This window comes from Nicotiana tabacum, chromosome 10 (assembly GCF_000715075.1).
Source record: "Nicotiana tabacum cultivar K326 chromosome 10, ASM71507v2, whole genome shotgun sequence".
Lineage (NCBI taxonomy): Eukaryota > Viridiplantae > Streptophyta > Magnoliopsida > Solanales > Solanaceae > Nicotiana > Nicotiana tabacum.
The window spans coordinates 80,493,620-80,510,675 of NC_134089.1; positions in this window are offsets into that span (position 1 = coordinate 80,493,620).

Here is a 17,056-nt window from a genome sequence, read left to right on the forward strand (position 1 = left end):
ATACTAAAATATAGTTAAGGTAATTTTTGTCCATTTTTAACAAATTCATGTAGTATTTTAAAGCTAAATTGCATATAATTGCAATATTAGCCTATTTTAAGATTAATTGTGTTTATAATTAAAAATTTGGTTCCAGTATTTTAAATTTAATATTCAAATATTAGTAATTGATTTAGTACTTTCAATTTGTTTCTAGAAATTATTTTACTATTTTTATAAAATAAAAAAGGTAAAAGTGGATATTTAAACACTAGCCCTACTTATTTCAATTTTAGCCTAAATTAGCCCCCCAATTAAACCCAATTTCAATCCCAAATTGCCCGGACCAATTCTTAAATTACCCGCCCCTGACCCAATTAAATACAACCCGCCCGGTGCACCGTTTAATCCAGGTCGTTGATCAAAATGATCAACGGTCACATTTAATTCTTTCCTTTATTTAATCCACCAACACCCCCAACCCTAAATCACTTTCACCTAACCATCTACCTTTGAAAACCCTCCACTCTCTCAAACCCTCTCGAATATTCTCAAACCCTAGCCGCCTCTTACAATCTCCGCCCTAAAATCCACCGGAATCTATGGCTTCTAAGGTTGTGAGAGCCCTATACCCACCTCATATGGCTCCTACGCGCCTAGTCTCTTAAGATTCAAGGCTTGACCTTGAAGGTTTATGACAAAACCTTTGTCGACTCGAAGTTCCACGGTCATCTCCGGCGTTACTCCGGCGTATCATGGTTGTTTGAGCCTGATTCTAACCTCTCCGACTCAGATCGGGGACTTTTTCAAAGCCTCTATCATTTTTGGGGTTCTTCTGAAACTCTAACACTTCGAGGTTTTCTCCGATCTCTTTAGATCCGTTGTGTATCTATGCTTTCCCTGAGTTTTCAAATGATTTCCCTAACTTTTCTTTCAAAAATTACTTTCAAAACATTTCTTTTCCGATCTAGGGTTTTCTGAAAATGTTTAAGTGTTTCTCTGACTCTCTTTCCCTTTTATTTTGTGTGTATTTGCCTCTACTGTGCTCCTATATTTTTCTTGTATCATGCTCTCGTATGCATTTCTATTGTGTTCTTGTGTTTTTTCTTCTACCATGTTCTTGTGTGTTCTCTTGTTGTGTTTTCCTATATGCTTTTCTACTATACTTTTTCCGGTGTTCTTGTGTTCTCCTACTATATTTTTCATTATTAAGATTTAAAGTTTCCTTATTAAGTTCCTTTTACTGAGTTGTTTAAGGTTTCTTCTAAAAAGTCTTAGCATGCTTTTTCTACTGTTCTTAACAGTCTTTTCTCATTATGCTACGAGTTAGTTTCTTCCACTTTGTTTGCTTTGAACCATTCTGCTATGTTTGCATGTTACTTTGCTATCATGTTCCTCTTGAGTTCTGCTGCTGAAAGAAGCATGTTGGAAGTTTCAGTTCTTTAATGTAACCCCTAAACATGTTTTAATTCAATTGCTTGCCCTCTCATCCTTGCTTTATGATTTGCCTAAATTAGGGTTTTTATTTTAGAACCTCTAACTCTTTTAGACCAACTTCGAGTTTGGACATCCGTGTTTGCATATGATTCTGGATTTTTACAAAATTCTTCTACACTGGATTTTCTATTGATGACATGATAATTTTCTTTCATACTTAACATGTTCGTATGCTCCTTATATATGATGAACTTCCCTTTAAAGTGGTTTTCAAACTTGTGATTAATTCAGAATCCCTTCTAAATAGGTCTAATTGATTCCCTTTTTCTAATGTTTGCTGATTTCGCTTAAGTTAAAAACCTTTCCCATCTTTTTGACTCGGTTCATTCATACAAATCTCAGACCTTGTGATGTACTGGCTGTTAATTGATTTCCTTACCATATTTGTACAAACCGTGTACTTCAAAACCCTGTACTTAAATAACCTTTTTATATATGTGCCCTTAATTGCATGTTGTGCACAAAGTGTTTATTCAATTTCTCTCCTTAATTGATTTTCACCCGTTTGAATCTGAATTCCTTAATTAAAGGGAGTCTTGTGTAATTGATTGACAATCAGTTCTTCAACTATTTTCTTACCTTATTTTGCCTTATTTTTACATTATAAAAGGCACGACCCTTTTTCACAAAGACAGGATTAATAATCTTTCACTACACACTTCACAATCCTTCTGAACTTTTACTTATACATAATAGTACTCCCTCTTCTTGTCTGCACTGTGGCTTTTACAAGACTACTGCATTTTCTCTATTTGTTTCTTTGAAACTAGTATGTCCTAATTTAAGCTTCAGCATCATCATAATGTGTTTATTTACAGCTTTTGTATCCATGTCTACTGTACTATTTCTATAGAGTTCAACATTTAAATTAAGTATGCTCATATCTTTCTGCCTGTTTCTGTTGTGAATCCTTGCTCCCCTACCCTATTACCCCTATGTGTTTGTGAGTTGTGACTTAAGTCCTGACAATATGAGTTGTTGCCTATGAATTGAGCTTGAACCAATGGGGTATTAACCTCTACATAAACAGGCTGGAGGGTGTGCCAGCATATCCCATTGCTAGGTGTGCCCATCAGCCTGCTTTTCTTTTGCTCTTGCAAATTCCCCTCATTCCTTATCCCCTATGTGTATTAATGTGAATTACTTCCCTCTTCCTTTCCCCTTTTAGAATTTCACTTCTGCACTTGCACTCTCTCTCTTAGTCTATAAGTTCTGCCCCCCTCCTGTGAGCCTTGCCTTGGGACCTTGAGTTCCCTCTGAACTTGGACACTTGAGGGCTAGCCTTTCCACACTACACTATGTCTTAATCTGGTAATGTATTTGGTGTGTAAGCACTATCTGGAATTCATGTGAGACTCTTAGGGAACTTTGACACACCCCTAAATGGGTGAAAGGCTTTGAAATCTGATCTTTGGAGGTGGTTTACTTCATACTTCAGATAGGAAGTCTGAATCAGGCTCTCCTTGGTTGTACTTTTAATTTCTGATGTATTTTTCTTTACTTTATTTTCTTTTAGGCTATAATAAAACTTTCGGGGTTGGATAGTTAAAAGGGAGGTGTAATCAGGTATGCAAAAGGGGCAGATGACCTACCTATAGGAATTTCTGATTTCCGCACTTTCATATAGATACCATGTCTATAGGAATTTCTGCATTCTCCCATATAGATATCATGTCTATAAAAATCTTGCATACTTTCATATAGATACCATGCCTATAGGAATTTCTGCATTCTCCCATATAGATATCATGTCTATAAGAATCATGTATGCTTACTTATAGATATCATGTCTATAGGAATCTCTACACTCTCGTATATAGATAGCATGTCTATAGGAATTTCTGCATTCTCCCATATAGATATCATGTCTATAAGAATCCTGCATGTTCACATATAGATGCCATGTCTATAGGATTTCTGCAGTCTCATATATAGATACCCTATCTATAGGATGCACATGCATGTAGAAAATATACCTATAGGTCCTTTCTGATTCTTGCATATCCACTTCTCACTAGGCAAACATGTTTATAGGTCTTAATAACCAAATGCAATCAAATGTCATGTTCATATAAAATCCAACATTTAGATGTTAGGCCTATAGAATTTCTGCATTTTTTCTACGTCTACAACAGTGTTTTAAAGTTGACCAACGCCTAGAAAGCATGCCTATATGAATTAATAACCAAGTCTGAAGCGTCTCACTCGTCTATAAATCTAAAATCATTGTCTAACGTCTGTGGAATTTATGATCTTTTGCAAAACTCGTCTTTCCTGAATAACTGACAAACTTTTTCTAAAATCAGTATACTTCATCTTTTCTGAAATCAGTAGATATCATGCCTATAGGTTTTTGTCTAACACTTAGGCAAGCCATATGGCAGTTTATTACCTACAACCAGCAGGCAGGCCTGATTCGGGCTTCTTATCTGAAATATGCAATAAATCAGTCTGCCTCAAATCTTTAAGTTTTAATTAGACCTTAAACAGTACATGCAAGTCATGCTACATTATGTGTTATTCTTTGGTTTAAAGGAGGTCTGTCTGAGCCTTTTTATTTGTTTATATGCTTCCCCAAACTAGATATATTTGTTTTGTTTGTCGCCTTAGTATTTTTACCTTTTGAAACCACAAATAAGCCCAACATCTCCTCCCTTTAGTATTTGTAGTCCCAAATACCTCCGGGATTGATAGGATTGGGGCGGGTAATAGCATGCAATTAGTGAACGAGACCATTCCGCGCTTTAATACCTTAAAGGGGTGGAAAAGGGTAGATATGGATATGATGACCACGTGATAACATCCCCATTCCTTTTTTTCTTTGTTTCTTTTAAATCCTTTAAAACGTTTTTTCTAAGAAAAATCAATTCTCTTTAATTCTTTCTGACTTTGTTTTCTAGCCTTTATGTGAAAAATCCCCTCTTATTTGAACTCTTACTTGCCTATGTGTTATTTGAACTTAAGTCACATCAATAGCTTGGCCGGGAACCACACTAGTGGATTCTGAGGGGTGCCTAACACCTTCCCCTTAGAATAATTTCAAGCCCTTACCTATCTCTGGTTATCGAAATTAAACCCTTCTTAGTGTCCTAATGCACTTAAATCATTAGGTGGCGACTCTTCAATTCCATTAAACCCAATTCCGAAAAAGGAATTAGTTGTCCTCCCAAATGTCATAAACCCGATTTCGCAAAAAAATGGGGCATGACAAAATCATAGGCCATTACTTTGAATCTACTTCAAGAAGAACCGTTTAAACAAGCTACCCTCGACAGGTAAAAGAGCTTCGACCATATCAGCTCCAAATCGCAAGGCTTCGAGCTACTCAGCCTATGAGCCAAACCTTCCGAGGTGCTCGAACATCACGGCAAATGACTTGAAATTGAGGTTCATCCCGAACCGATGACAGGTCAGGCAAAATCATTTCAAAAGTCCTTAATGAGAGGAAAATAAAGACTACATTAAAAAGGTCACTTCGACCCTAAGCGTAAGAGCCATTGTCGCAAACTTACATAAAAGGCCACATAGGCCTAAAGCGTAAGAGCCATTGTTGCCAGCTTACATAAAAGGCTGTATCAGCCCAAAGCGTAAGAGCCATTATCGCCAGCTTACATAAAAGGCCGCATCGGCCCAAAGCGTAATAGCCATCGTCGCCATCTCATCTTAAAACTTGAGGGTCAAATGAGCTCGAGTCGTAACCCGATTCAGAGGCAGGGCCCAAAATAGGTAACTACATATGCCTCAGGGCAGAGCGTAAGAGCCATTGTCGCTAGTACATGAAAACATAAAAAGCTTGAGGTCCATATGAGCTCGAGTCAAAACCCGACTCGTAGACATTACCCAAAACAATTGAGCAAAAGCATAAGAGCTCAAACGCCAGCTTATAAGGTCGCATCGACCTAGCGCGTAAGAGCCCCCGGGCCAGCCTAATGAGCCCCACAGCCATATCACGAATCTAAGGATTCCCATCAACTTCGAGACCAGTTCACCTGGCCTGATTCGAGACAGAAAAAGGTACAGAAGAAGTAAAGCTAAGGTTTTCTTTTATACACATACGCGAAAAAGCACATTCTCCATTTACAAACATGCTCTAGAAATGCAATGTACAAAATGGAAAAATCTACGACTAGTCCTGGGAACTACAACCTACCAGCGTCATCTTCACTCTCCTTGGTGTCGGACAGGAGTAACCTAGCATCTCGCTCGTCCGCCCTCGCTCGCGCCAACTCTTCCGAGAGGAAAAAACCCCTGGCACGAATCTCTTTAAAAATCATTCTTCAGGACTTGCAACGAGCGTATTCTTTGATCCTATCTTCACAATCGAGGACCCTCTTAAACTCGGTTTGAGCATCGGTAGCGTCCTTCAAATAAATTGCCATCTCCTGATCAGCCTTAGTTTGGCTCAGTAATGCTCCGGTCTAGGCATCAACGATCTTAGCCCTGACCTTCGAAATCTCGAATTCGAGTTTTGTGATCATATTCGCTTGAACTAAAGCATTATCACGAGCTAAACGGAGTTAAACCTCGAAGACATGGACTTTACCCAGGGCATTCTTCTCCTTTGAAGCCAGAACCTCCGCCCGAGCTCTTAGCTCGTCACATTCATTCTTGACACGGTCAGCGTCATCCCGAAGACATTCCAGGGCAGAATGCATACTCGCCCGGGACGGAAAGTTACCTGCTCCATCAAATAGCTCTCATAATTCAAGCTCCAGTATGCCTCATATCGCTAGTGTGCCACCTCGACTTCCTTTTTCTCACAAAGGAGCCTAAGGGGATCTACACTCATCCAGAGCTTTTCGGATCCTGGCTCCATGTCAGAGTAGCTTAAACCTAAGCCTGTCAAAAACCTGCAAAAGAAAAACTTGATAAGGAAGGGAAGACACAAAATTCGGAATGCCTATGTAGAAACTGACCGCAAAATGTAACCGGCAGGCTTTCTCAAAGGTCGAACACACATTTGTTGATCTAGTATCCTCAGCCCTAGAAGAATCGACCCCGGTCGAAGTACGATCACTCAAAGAGTCCATCTTTCCAGGACCAAAAACTTCGGGTACTACAGGCTCAGACGATGTTTCTATCTCGAAGACGCGGCTCCGCTTCGCCTTGCTCAGAGTGCCATCACTCTGCAAGGGCATGTCCCGCTTATTGTTATCATCCTTTATCCCGGGAACTGACAACCCCTCCCCCTCTCCGGAGGAGCATGGCCTCGCCTCAGAAGACTCTCTGATACCTACGATAGCAAGATTAATACGTAAAAAGAAAAATGTCTCTCCAGATGGACAAGAAGAGGAAAAGGTAGCACAAACACACACCGAGGTGTTTTGCTTCCCATCTGCCCTATGACACAGCTCGCCACCTACGCTCGTCACAAGTTGAGCGGATCACCACCTCCCGAACCCAATCGGGCAGATCAAGAACATCTCCCGGCTCCTAAAAATCGCTACAAAAAATGAGGAAACATGGTTATAAAACTAGCTTTCACTGTAAGCAAATTTTAAAGGGTGCGAGATGCTCCACTTACGTGTATAGTTCCATTCCTCAGGGAATAGCATAAGTTCCACGGGGATAACATCAGCCGTCCAAACTCGGACGAACTAACTGATCCATTCCCAATCTCCATCTTCCTCATCATCAACAACAAAAGCCATAGACGAATGGAATCGCAAGGTTAGCAGATCTCGGTGGTGAAAGGGTCGTACAGCATGACGAGATGGTTGAGCATGAATTCAAGCCCCGCCTTCTCCGCAAAAAACCTCATCATCAACACTATTCGCCGAAATGACGGGTGTATCTGCGCCAAGGTAATCGGATACTTCAAATAGAAGTCGAGCACAATCTTGTCGAGGGGTCCCAATGTGAAAGGATATGTATACACATTCAGGAATCCATCAACATGATCCAAGATTCCCTCATCCGGGGAAAGAGTCTGTAACACCACTCTCTCCCCCCATTCGCAGTATCTCCTCACTAACCCACGGTGACCCTCTCTTATCAAAGAAATAATATTCAAAGAAGACTCTCTTTGATCTCGAGAATTGGGAGGGGGACTTTCCCCTCTCTGCCGAATAGGCCCCGAGGTAACTGTCATGGCTACGGCAAGACTTGAAGAACTGAAGCAGGAACCTGCAAAAATAATTTAGCGCCAAGGTAAAGAAGGGCTCAACGCCAAAACAGGGGATAGCTATCTAAAATAATGGGATGTCCCAAGAATCGGGAGCAACCCCATATATATGTTGGGAAACAGCAATGGTCCGCCTACCCAAGTTAGGCCCCGGGAGGTCAATGACTTTGATGCAAGTCCCGAGGTGGTACCCAACCTCGAGGATCTCCATAAAAACAAGTTAGGCTTTGAGAAGCCAGCGGCGTCATCTCTAGTTCCGATGTGGTACCCGACCTCGAGGATCTCTATCAAAAGAAGTTAGGCTTTGAGAAGCCAGCGGTATCATCTCCAGTTTTGAGGTGGTACCCGACCTCGAGGATCTCCATCAAAAGAAGTTAGGCTTTAAGAGGCCAGCAGCGTCATCCCTAGTCCCGAGGTGGTACCCGAACTTGAAGGATCTCCATCAAAAGAAGTTAGGATCTAAGAAGCCAGCGGTACCATCTCCAATCTCAAGATGATATCTGATCTCGAAGGGTCCCCTCAAGAGGAGGAACAAGCACATCGAGCTCCGCCCATAAAGGCTCGACCCCAGGACATTGCCTAAATCTAAGAAACCCCTCATCTGGGACCTATCTACAATGCCTTAAAATATTAGCTACATCAAACTCAAAACAAGTTTTCATGTGCCCAAATCTAACCCTCACTCAGAGACCGTTCTCAAAGGTTTTGGGGCTCAAGGTATTATTTTCATGTGACCCAAAGTGAAGGTCCCGATGGCCCGAGTCTATCGGACCAATTCAAGCCTGGTCCGAGAAACAACGGAGATGCAATTTTTAACAACCAAAATCCAGAAAGAATACTCACACTCGGGTTAGATATCGACAATGGTCAGTAGAGGCATACATCTAAAGTCTCAACAAGTGTTGAAGAAAATGGCAAGCATCAAAGACGAAAGTCGAGAAAAAATTCTTATATTCATAAACGTTTGGTTACAACTGCCCGCGAGGGGTCCTTATGTGTGATTACAAAAGCCCACAAGAGGTTCTTACACAGAAACAAAGAGGTAAATGGGGATACATGAAGTAAAAGCCTAAAACCTAGTCTACCCTCGAAGGTTCATCTCCAGTAGCAGCATCCCCGAGCGCCTCCTCCTCGAACTTGCATCCTCGAAGGTGATACCTACGATCGTCACCTCCTCTAGGTTCCCAGCTCGATCCCTCGGAATAGCATCTCCAAGGGAGAAAATGAAGAAGAGGAAAGGGGGAGGACACAGAAGAGGCAGAAAAAAGAGACATAACCCGCTGAAGCCAAAGGTTGAAGATTCGGCGGGCCCCAGCCTCGACGGCCGATTGTGCCACTTCATCCCTTGGGAAAAACCAAAGGAATGAAGTGCCACACCATGCCAGGGTAGGAGAGTAAGAAACGGTGTATAGTCCGAACACTCTTTCGAGCAGCGGTGTAGAGTCCGAACGTCTTCTAGATCGGAAGAAGCCGGCCACCACTGTCTCATCATCTTGAGCCAATAACGACAAAAGTAGCAGTCATAGCAACAACAATAAAAACAATGACAAAATGGTGTGATCCCCCTCGACAAAGGGCAACTCAGGCAGGAGGCCACCACACAGCTGATGAGAATGCTGCCATACAACTTTAAGGCCGTGAACCCCAAACAAGGTGGTTAATAATAAAGGAAGCCATTGGAAGAAAGGGCTAACAAATGGAGAAGGGCACTTGAATAAAGAGATCGGGACGCCCCCATTTATAGGGGATAATGACATGGCCGTCAATACCTTTGAAAGACGGATCGGCAGGCACAATCAATGCATTCTTGAAAACTTAATCGATGGCGGTATTGTCACTTTGAAGAACGGGAATCGACAGTGCATTGAATGGCACAAAAAAGACAAGTCCATGAGATGTCCCGATTATCGTGAAGTCTCACATCATAGGTTGCATCACCGGTATGATGTCGTCACGAGGAACTCGAAGAGTTGGGTATCAAGTTTCCTATTGCTTCGTTCTAGGAAACGCGAAGACTATCTGTATACGGCAAAATCGGAGGGTCCAATTTCCCGTCGTTAAGGCATTTTGGAGGGTCACCTCAAAGCCTCGAGACTGTAGAGATGCGCTCGAGTCTCCTTCCTCGGAACTCGTCCATGAACTGCCCGAAGGTAATATCGACCGAGGATAGAGTAAAAAATGGGGAGTTCCCAAGACACACGACTAAGTCTGACAAAGCCTATCCGGCCTACTTTAAACCCGAATCAGGGTGTCACATCTAGCTGTCCCGTTCCCATATCCTTACAATTAATGTATGTAGTACCATATAAGGTTTCCCCTTTTATATAAAGGGGATTCTTACCATTTTGTGTAGAACTGATGTTGCTCCAACTATTCTACACGAAATATATAATAACTCTCTCTCTATTTTCTCTCTAACATACTCTCTCGATATTGTTGCTCTTATTTACTATCTTCATACTTGTTCTTCATTTATTGCTTATCATTGGCCATAAAGAGCCGCCTTTAATTATATCATGACTGTTAGCCCTTCCTCGATTTCCCCTAATAGCTCGAGCCCGATCCTGGGAATCGACCTCGAGGCCCCAAACCGACTAGCTCGAGGCCCTGAACAGCTAACTCATCAGTTCGATTATAGCTCTATTTTAGCTTGCATTTCGTCCTTACACTTCATACACATATCATCAACTTCTTAACAACTAGCATAAAAATATTTTTAGAGTCCCATCAACAAATTTAATTGTTGTTACCATTTTCACGGTAAACATTTCCACTGACAAGATTGTTTTGTAGGGAAAAAGAGTAAAAAATATATAAATTGTAGATCTGTCCACTTTTCAGAAAATGAACTCACTTGCTTAAGTGTGACGGACAATGATCCCCTCTTTTGGAACAAAAGATTTGGACATGCAAGTCTAAGTCAACTCAACAAATTAGTCTCCAATGACCTAGTGATAGGGCTTCCTAACATCAAGTTTAAGGAAGACAAAGTTTGTGAGGCATGTGCAAGGGGGAAGCAGGTAAGATCCTCTTTTAAAAGCAATAAAGTGGTAAGCACGTCCAGGTCGATGGAACTGGTTCATATGGATCTCTGTGGTCCAATGAGAACATTAAGCAGAGATGGCAAAAAATATGTGATGGTGTTTGTTGATGATTACTCTAGGTTTACTTGGACATTGTTTTTAACATCTAAGGATGAAGCATTTGACATGTTTACTGCCTTTGTTAGAAAAACTCAGAAACAACTAGGTAATCAACTTGCATCAATTAGGTCTGATCATAGAACTGAATTTGAAAATGCTAAGTTTGCTGAATTTTGTGATGAGCATGGTATAGATCATAATTTTTCTGCCCCTAGGACTCCTCAACAAAATGGAGTAGTTGAAAGAAAGAATAAGACTAGGACTATGCTTCTTTCTAGTAAGCTGCCCCATAGCTTCTGGGTAGAAGCTGTAAATATGGCTAGGACTATGCTTATTTCTAGTAAATTGTGCCATAGCTTTTGGAAGAAGCTGTAAATACTGCATGTTACATCATCAATAGGTGCATGACTAGACCTCTTGTAGAGAAGACTCCCTATGAGTTACTTAAAGGGCGAAAACCAAATATATCCCATCTTAGGGCATTTGGATACAAGTGTTTTATGCACAACAATGGAAAGGACTCCCTAGGTAAGTTTGATCCCAGAAGTGATGAGGGAGTTTTCTTCACATAGCAAAGCTTATAAAGTGAACAACAAAAGAACTATGTATGTAGAAGAAAGTATACATGTAATTTTTGATGAAACTAACATTCTTTCTGAGAGACAGGAACATGAAGATGAAGTTATTGAGATGGTAAAAGAGTTAAATGAAGTCACAACCCAGGCTGAAGCTGCACCAGAACAAAGAACAGATGATGGAACAAGTTCTTCCATCCAGGGCAACCTGATAGGGGGAACTGAACAAAGAAGAACTGAATCTAATCCCCAAATAGAACCTGTCCATGAGCATGTTCCTCAGCAATAGAACATGGGAGAAACATCAAACAGAAACCAGTTGGTTGTGAAACTGTTTACCATGAAAATGTTAACAACAACTAAATTTATAAATGGGATTCTAAAAATACGTGATCTATTCCCGAGCTAGTTTGTTAGGGTGATTGGTGCTAAAATGTGAAACAAGATAGTAAAGATCGATTTAGCCGAAGCAATAATCGAACCAGTAAAGGGACATTCCGGGCATAAAGCAAGCCAGTAGGTACATCGGAGCCAGGCCTCGAGCCTATTTAGAGTAGTCGGGAAGGGTATTACAGATAAATATATAAGTAAGTAAGGCTCTATACTATCAATCTTGAGCTAAATGAAGAAGAACAAATGAAGAAACAATAAAATGCTAAGGCGTGTAAGCACGTGATTTTTGCCCTATAAAAGAATTACTCCCAAAAAAATCAAAATAAAATGATTTTCCTTGGTGTGCAATTTTGAGAATTTTTGTGACATTTTTGGATAATTATTTGTATTTGTCTGTGCATGTTTATTTGTTAAATTAATAAAAAAATAAGTCGCATTTTGCATGTAGGATTTAATTCTACAATTGTTAGTAATTAAGTTTGTTTTACAAAAATTGAAAATTACAAAAAATAGGCATCTTTTTGCATTTTTAGCATTTAATGTCCAATTGTACAATTTTATGCTTAATTATAACTTAATTGTGCGTTAATTGTTATTGAGAGTTAATTTGCGTTTTTATAACTTAATTTAGTTCTTAATAATAATTTAAGGATTTTTAGAATTTAGTTTTGGAAAAATAAAAGAAGAAAAGAGAGCAAAAATACAAAAAAATCGGAATTGGGCTCTTCTTCTAATTCAAGCTACAAGCCCAAAAATACCCAACCTTTCCCATGACCCGGTCCATCTCCACACAGGCCGACCCGATCCATAACCCCAAAGACCCAACACCCCCCTATCTTGCATTTCAAAAAACAAAACAAAACAAAAAACCCTAAAAAACCTAAAGAGATCCGCCCCCTCTCTCATTCTCTCATCTTCTCCAAACTCCAAAAACACACATCCATGGCTGCCCTCAACCCCGCGACTACTTCTACTTAATCTCCTGCTTTGTCATCACCATGGTCGCCTTCTGCTTCGTCTCCAAACGACCACCATCTTGCTAACCAAAACAGTCCCCGACGTTCGTCGTCGTCTCGTCGAAACCAAACGACCACAGTCCTTAAACACCCTATCTCCATCGTCGTCCTCAAGCAGCCATGGCTGCTTCACCACTGACAGAACAACCAAACGACCCTTCTGTTCGTCGCGCGAGCTTCCAGGCTTCACCTGCCTCGTCGTCGAAGCCATGAACGATGCACCAATGGCCTTCACCATTGCCAACGACACGCAGTCACGCCTAACAACCAGCCCGTCGTTTCTACTGCTTCTGCTATGCCCAGCTCCACCATAACACCATCGATGCCTTCTGCTTTATCTTCTCCATCCAAACGACCAGCTGCTACTGCTTCTTCTTCGCTACGTCCAAACAGACCCCATCGCTGCTGCTTCACTTCATCGTCTTCGAAGCCTCCTGATACGTCCAGCCATGGACAACAACGCAGTTGCTGCCTCACCATTCTTCAGCTCCCTCGTCGCCTGCTGCTACTGCTTCATCGCTGCCTTCATCTCCTTCAGTTGCTTCTTAGGATCGTCTCTGTCGTTTGTTCGAGTTTTGGTTGGGGTCGTCAAAACAGTCCATACATAGTTCGAGTTCGTCGTTGGTCAGTCGTTGTTCGTCGTTTCGATCCGGTTAGTGGATTTTGAGTTTCACTTTTGTCCGTATTTTGTTTTTGATATTCTCAAATCTAAAATCGGTAAATGTTTGATTTTTGTTTTGTTCATGTTCATTGTTTTGTTAATTTTTCAGTTTGTTCATGTGAAATTGTTAGTTTAATGTTTGTTAGATTCAAATTGAAATTTAATTAATTATTTCTTCAATTTGTTTCATGTAGTTTATGTATTTTTCAGAAATTGTTAATGTTGTTAGATTCAAGTTTAAATTCATAATTGTTTCTTCTTCGGTTTTGTTTTTATTTTTCTAAAAGAATTTAGTTGTAATAGGGAAATATGTTGGTTTAATCATTTGAATCTGTCATGTTTGTTATTTAATATGGATTTAATGCATGTTTATTCTTTGTTTGAAGTTCATCCAGTAATTTAATTTGAGTTTGTTTTGGTTTTTGATTTGTTGATTTAGTTTGAATCATGTATTGTGTTGTTAATATTGTTGCTTCCTTGCTCATCCATTTTTGGTCTAAGTTAACCAGGATTGGTTCCCAATATGGTTAATTTATTTCCATTAATTTAAAGTTGTATGGTTCATCTGTGTTCATATGATTTGTTGTTGAATTTGTTTAGAAACTGGTCATATTTGCTATATTTTGGTTGGATTTGATTAGGTGAATTCGTTATAGCTGATGGGGTAGTTTGGTAAATTGCAGTACGTTCAGGGGTGAAATGGCAATTGCAATAAGGTCGGAGGGGTAGTTTGATAATTGAACATTTTGAATAATTTTTTATGTTAAGCATGGGGGACAAGATGTAATGGGGTGGGGTTGGTAACAATTGTTTAATATAATGGGGGACAAGACATAATGTAATGAGGGGAAATATTGTAATTGTTTATGTTAGGCATGAGGGACAAGATGTAATGGGTGAGGTTGATATATTTATTTAATGTAGTGGGGGACAAAAGCATGTAGGCATGGGGGACAAGGTTTAAAATAAAGGAAACATTAATTAGTGGGGACAAAGAATGCCATTGGGGAATATTTCGGGTTGGGGATTCAAGACAAGAGTCTTGTTATAAATAGAGTCATTTTGACACATTCTTAGGAAGAAGATTATTATTAGGAGGATTATTTTCTAGAGAGATTTTTTGGGGAGAACATAGAGAGAGAGAGAAAGGAAGAGACTTTTAGAAGAAGAAAAAGTTGAGAGAGTTGACTGAATTTTGAGAAATCAGAATTTGAGAGTAAAAGAGAAAGACAATTTAAACTTTCACTTGAATAATTTCCGTTTTGCCTTTTCTCGAGTGTTATTCAAAATCAGTAAACTACTGCATCTTGTATCCGTCTCTCTTCTGCTTTGACTGCGATTGCAATTTGGTATTGCTGATTTTTCAATCCGTTGTTGGGTTATTCTACTGGTTGTTACTGGTTTTGCGGTGTTGCTGAACCTTCTGTTGCTGTGTAATTATTGCTGCTGACTTCTCCTTCTTTTGTTCTTGTACTGCCATTTCCAGGTACACATTTGTACACTCTCGGCTTGAAGCGAAATGAAATATTAATCAGGCTTTGTTCCTATTGAATTCCTCCTGTTTAGATTTGTGTTTGAATATAATTTTCCTTTCTTTGTATAAAAATGTAGTTGACTAATTAATGAGTAATGAAGTTGCATATGTATAACTTCTTCATCTAATAATGTTAGTTTAAATTAATCGAAGAACAGGTAATCTGTTTTGATATTATTGTGCGTCAATCTCATGTTCCGGTGTTATTAAATAATAGAATATAGAACGGAAGCAATCTCTCTTTGTACAAACTCGATTGCAATTTTCCATTTGCATTAGCCGTAAACTAATAACTAATAAGTTCGGCTTTTTCAGCATGTAATTAATTGAGGGATTTCCTTTTATTTTTAGAGACGAACTTAATAGAAGAAATGTAGTCACTATAGGTTTATCCTTTTAAATAAAATGAGACGAGCCTCGTCAAATAAAACACACAGATTGCGGGGCCCTCATAAATGCATGCGCTAATTACTTAGAATTTGGCTTGGACTGTTTAGTGAATTTCACTGCCTTTCCCAAAGATAATAACGCGTTAGCCTCTTTAGACGCGATTTAATTAAATTACTTTCTTAAACTCGGGTGCACATTTATGTGACCCAAATCCAAATCTCAGCGGAGTCGAAATGTGTCTCTAATCACGGGTACATTGATTGTGACGTGGTTCGAGATGCGTGTCTATGACGTTGCAAATTCCTTTTAAAAAAATAAGAATGAGATGAGCCTCGCCGAATAAAAATATAAAATTGCGGGGCCCTCAGTAAATATTTGCTTTAAAATTTCTTAGACTTCGGGATGGACCGTTTAGCAAAATTCCACGACCCTACCCAAAGTAAATGATACGCTAGTCACTTTAGGCGCGCCTTTAATAATTTAATTTCCTTAAACTCGGGTGCACATTTATGTGACCCAAATCCAAATCTCAACGGAGTCAAAGTGTGTCGACGACCACGGGTACATTGATTGTGACGCGGTTCGAGATACATTTTCACAACGTTGCAATTCCTTGTAAAAATAATAATGATAATTATGAAAGCGGTAACAAGTTAAAATTTGCACATAAGTTCATATTTATATAAAATCAGATAATCAAGCCGAATATGACAGTTGAGCGACCGTGCTAGAACCACGGAACTCGGGAATGCCTAACACCTTCTCCCGGGTTAACAGAATTCCTTATCCGGATTTCTGGTGCGCAGACTGTAATATGGAGTCATTATTTTCCTCGATGCGGGATTAAATTGGTGACTTGGTACACCCTAAATCTCCCAAGAGGCGACTCTGAAATAAACAAACAAATCCCGTTTCGATTGTCCTTTAACTGGAAAAACTCCTACGCCCCTCGCGGGGGCGAAAAAAGGAGGTGTGACAGCTCTGGCGACTCTGCTGGGGAATTAGACCCAGAACCACTGGTTCAGGGTTAGAAATCGAGCTTAGAATAAATTGTTATGTTCAGCTTTATCTGATATTTTTATGAGATATGTGCTTCATGTGCAAAATAATGTGTGTTGCCGCTTTGATATTATTTGAACTGTATATAAACTGTGCCGAAACCCTTCTCTTCTTACCTCCGGGGAGAAGCTCGCTGGTCGAGACTCCCTATTCTGTTAGTGTCATACATTGAAATAAGAAAGAGGTCGGACAAGTTACAAAGCCGGACGATCCCGCGGGTCCCCGGTACGTAGCCCCCTCCTCGACTCGAGTTGTCCGCTCGGGTACACAGTCTAGAACAAATACCCAGGTTATGAACCTAGAATAACTCAGCTTCATGTCGGATCCCTAGTAGGAACGTTTGTTTGCATCACGTGCATTTGACTTTGGAGGCTCAACACAGGGGTTGGGTCTGTCTAGGACAGGTGTACCAAAAATGAAAATGACCATCCTGATGCATCTTACTTGCTGCTACTTGCGCATTTATTTGATTCGGACTTGTGTGTTGACCGATTTTTGAATATTAGGAATATTGTGAAATTGAAAAAAAAAAGAAAAAAAAAGAAGAAATAGCGGTTAGGGAATTGATTGTTTATTTTTGAAAAAACCCAATACCCAAATACTGTCAAAACTCTGCCGAAATTTTGAGAAAATGAAAAAAAAATGTCTTATTAGTTTGATTTATTAAAAGCAAAGGAAAAATAGA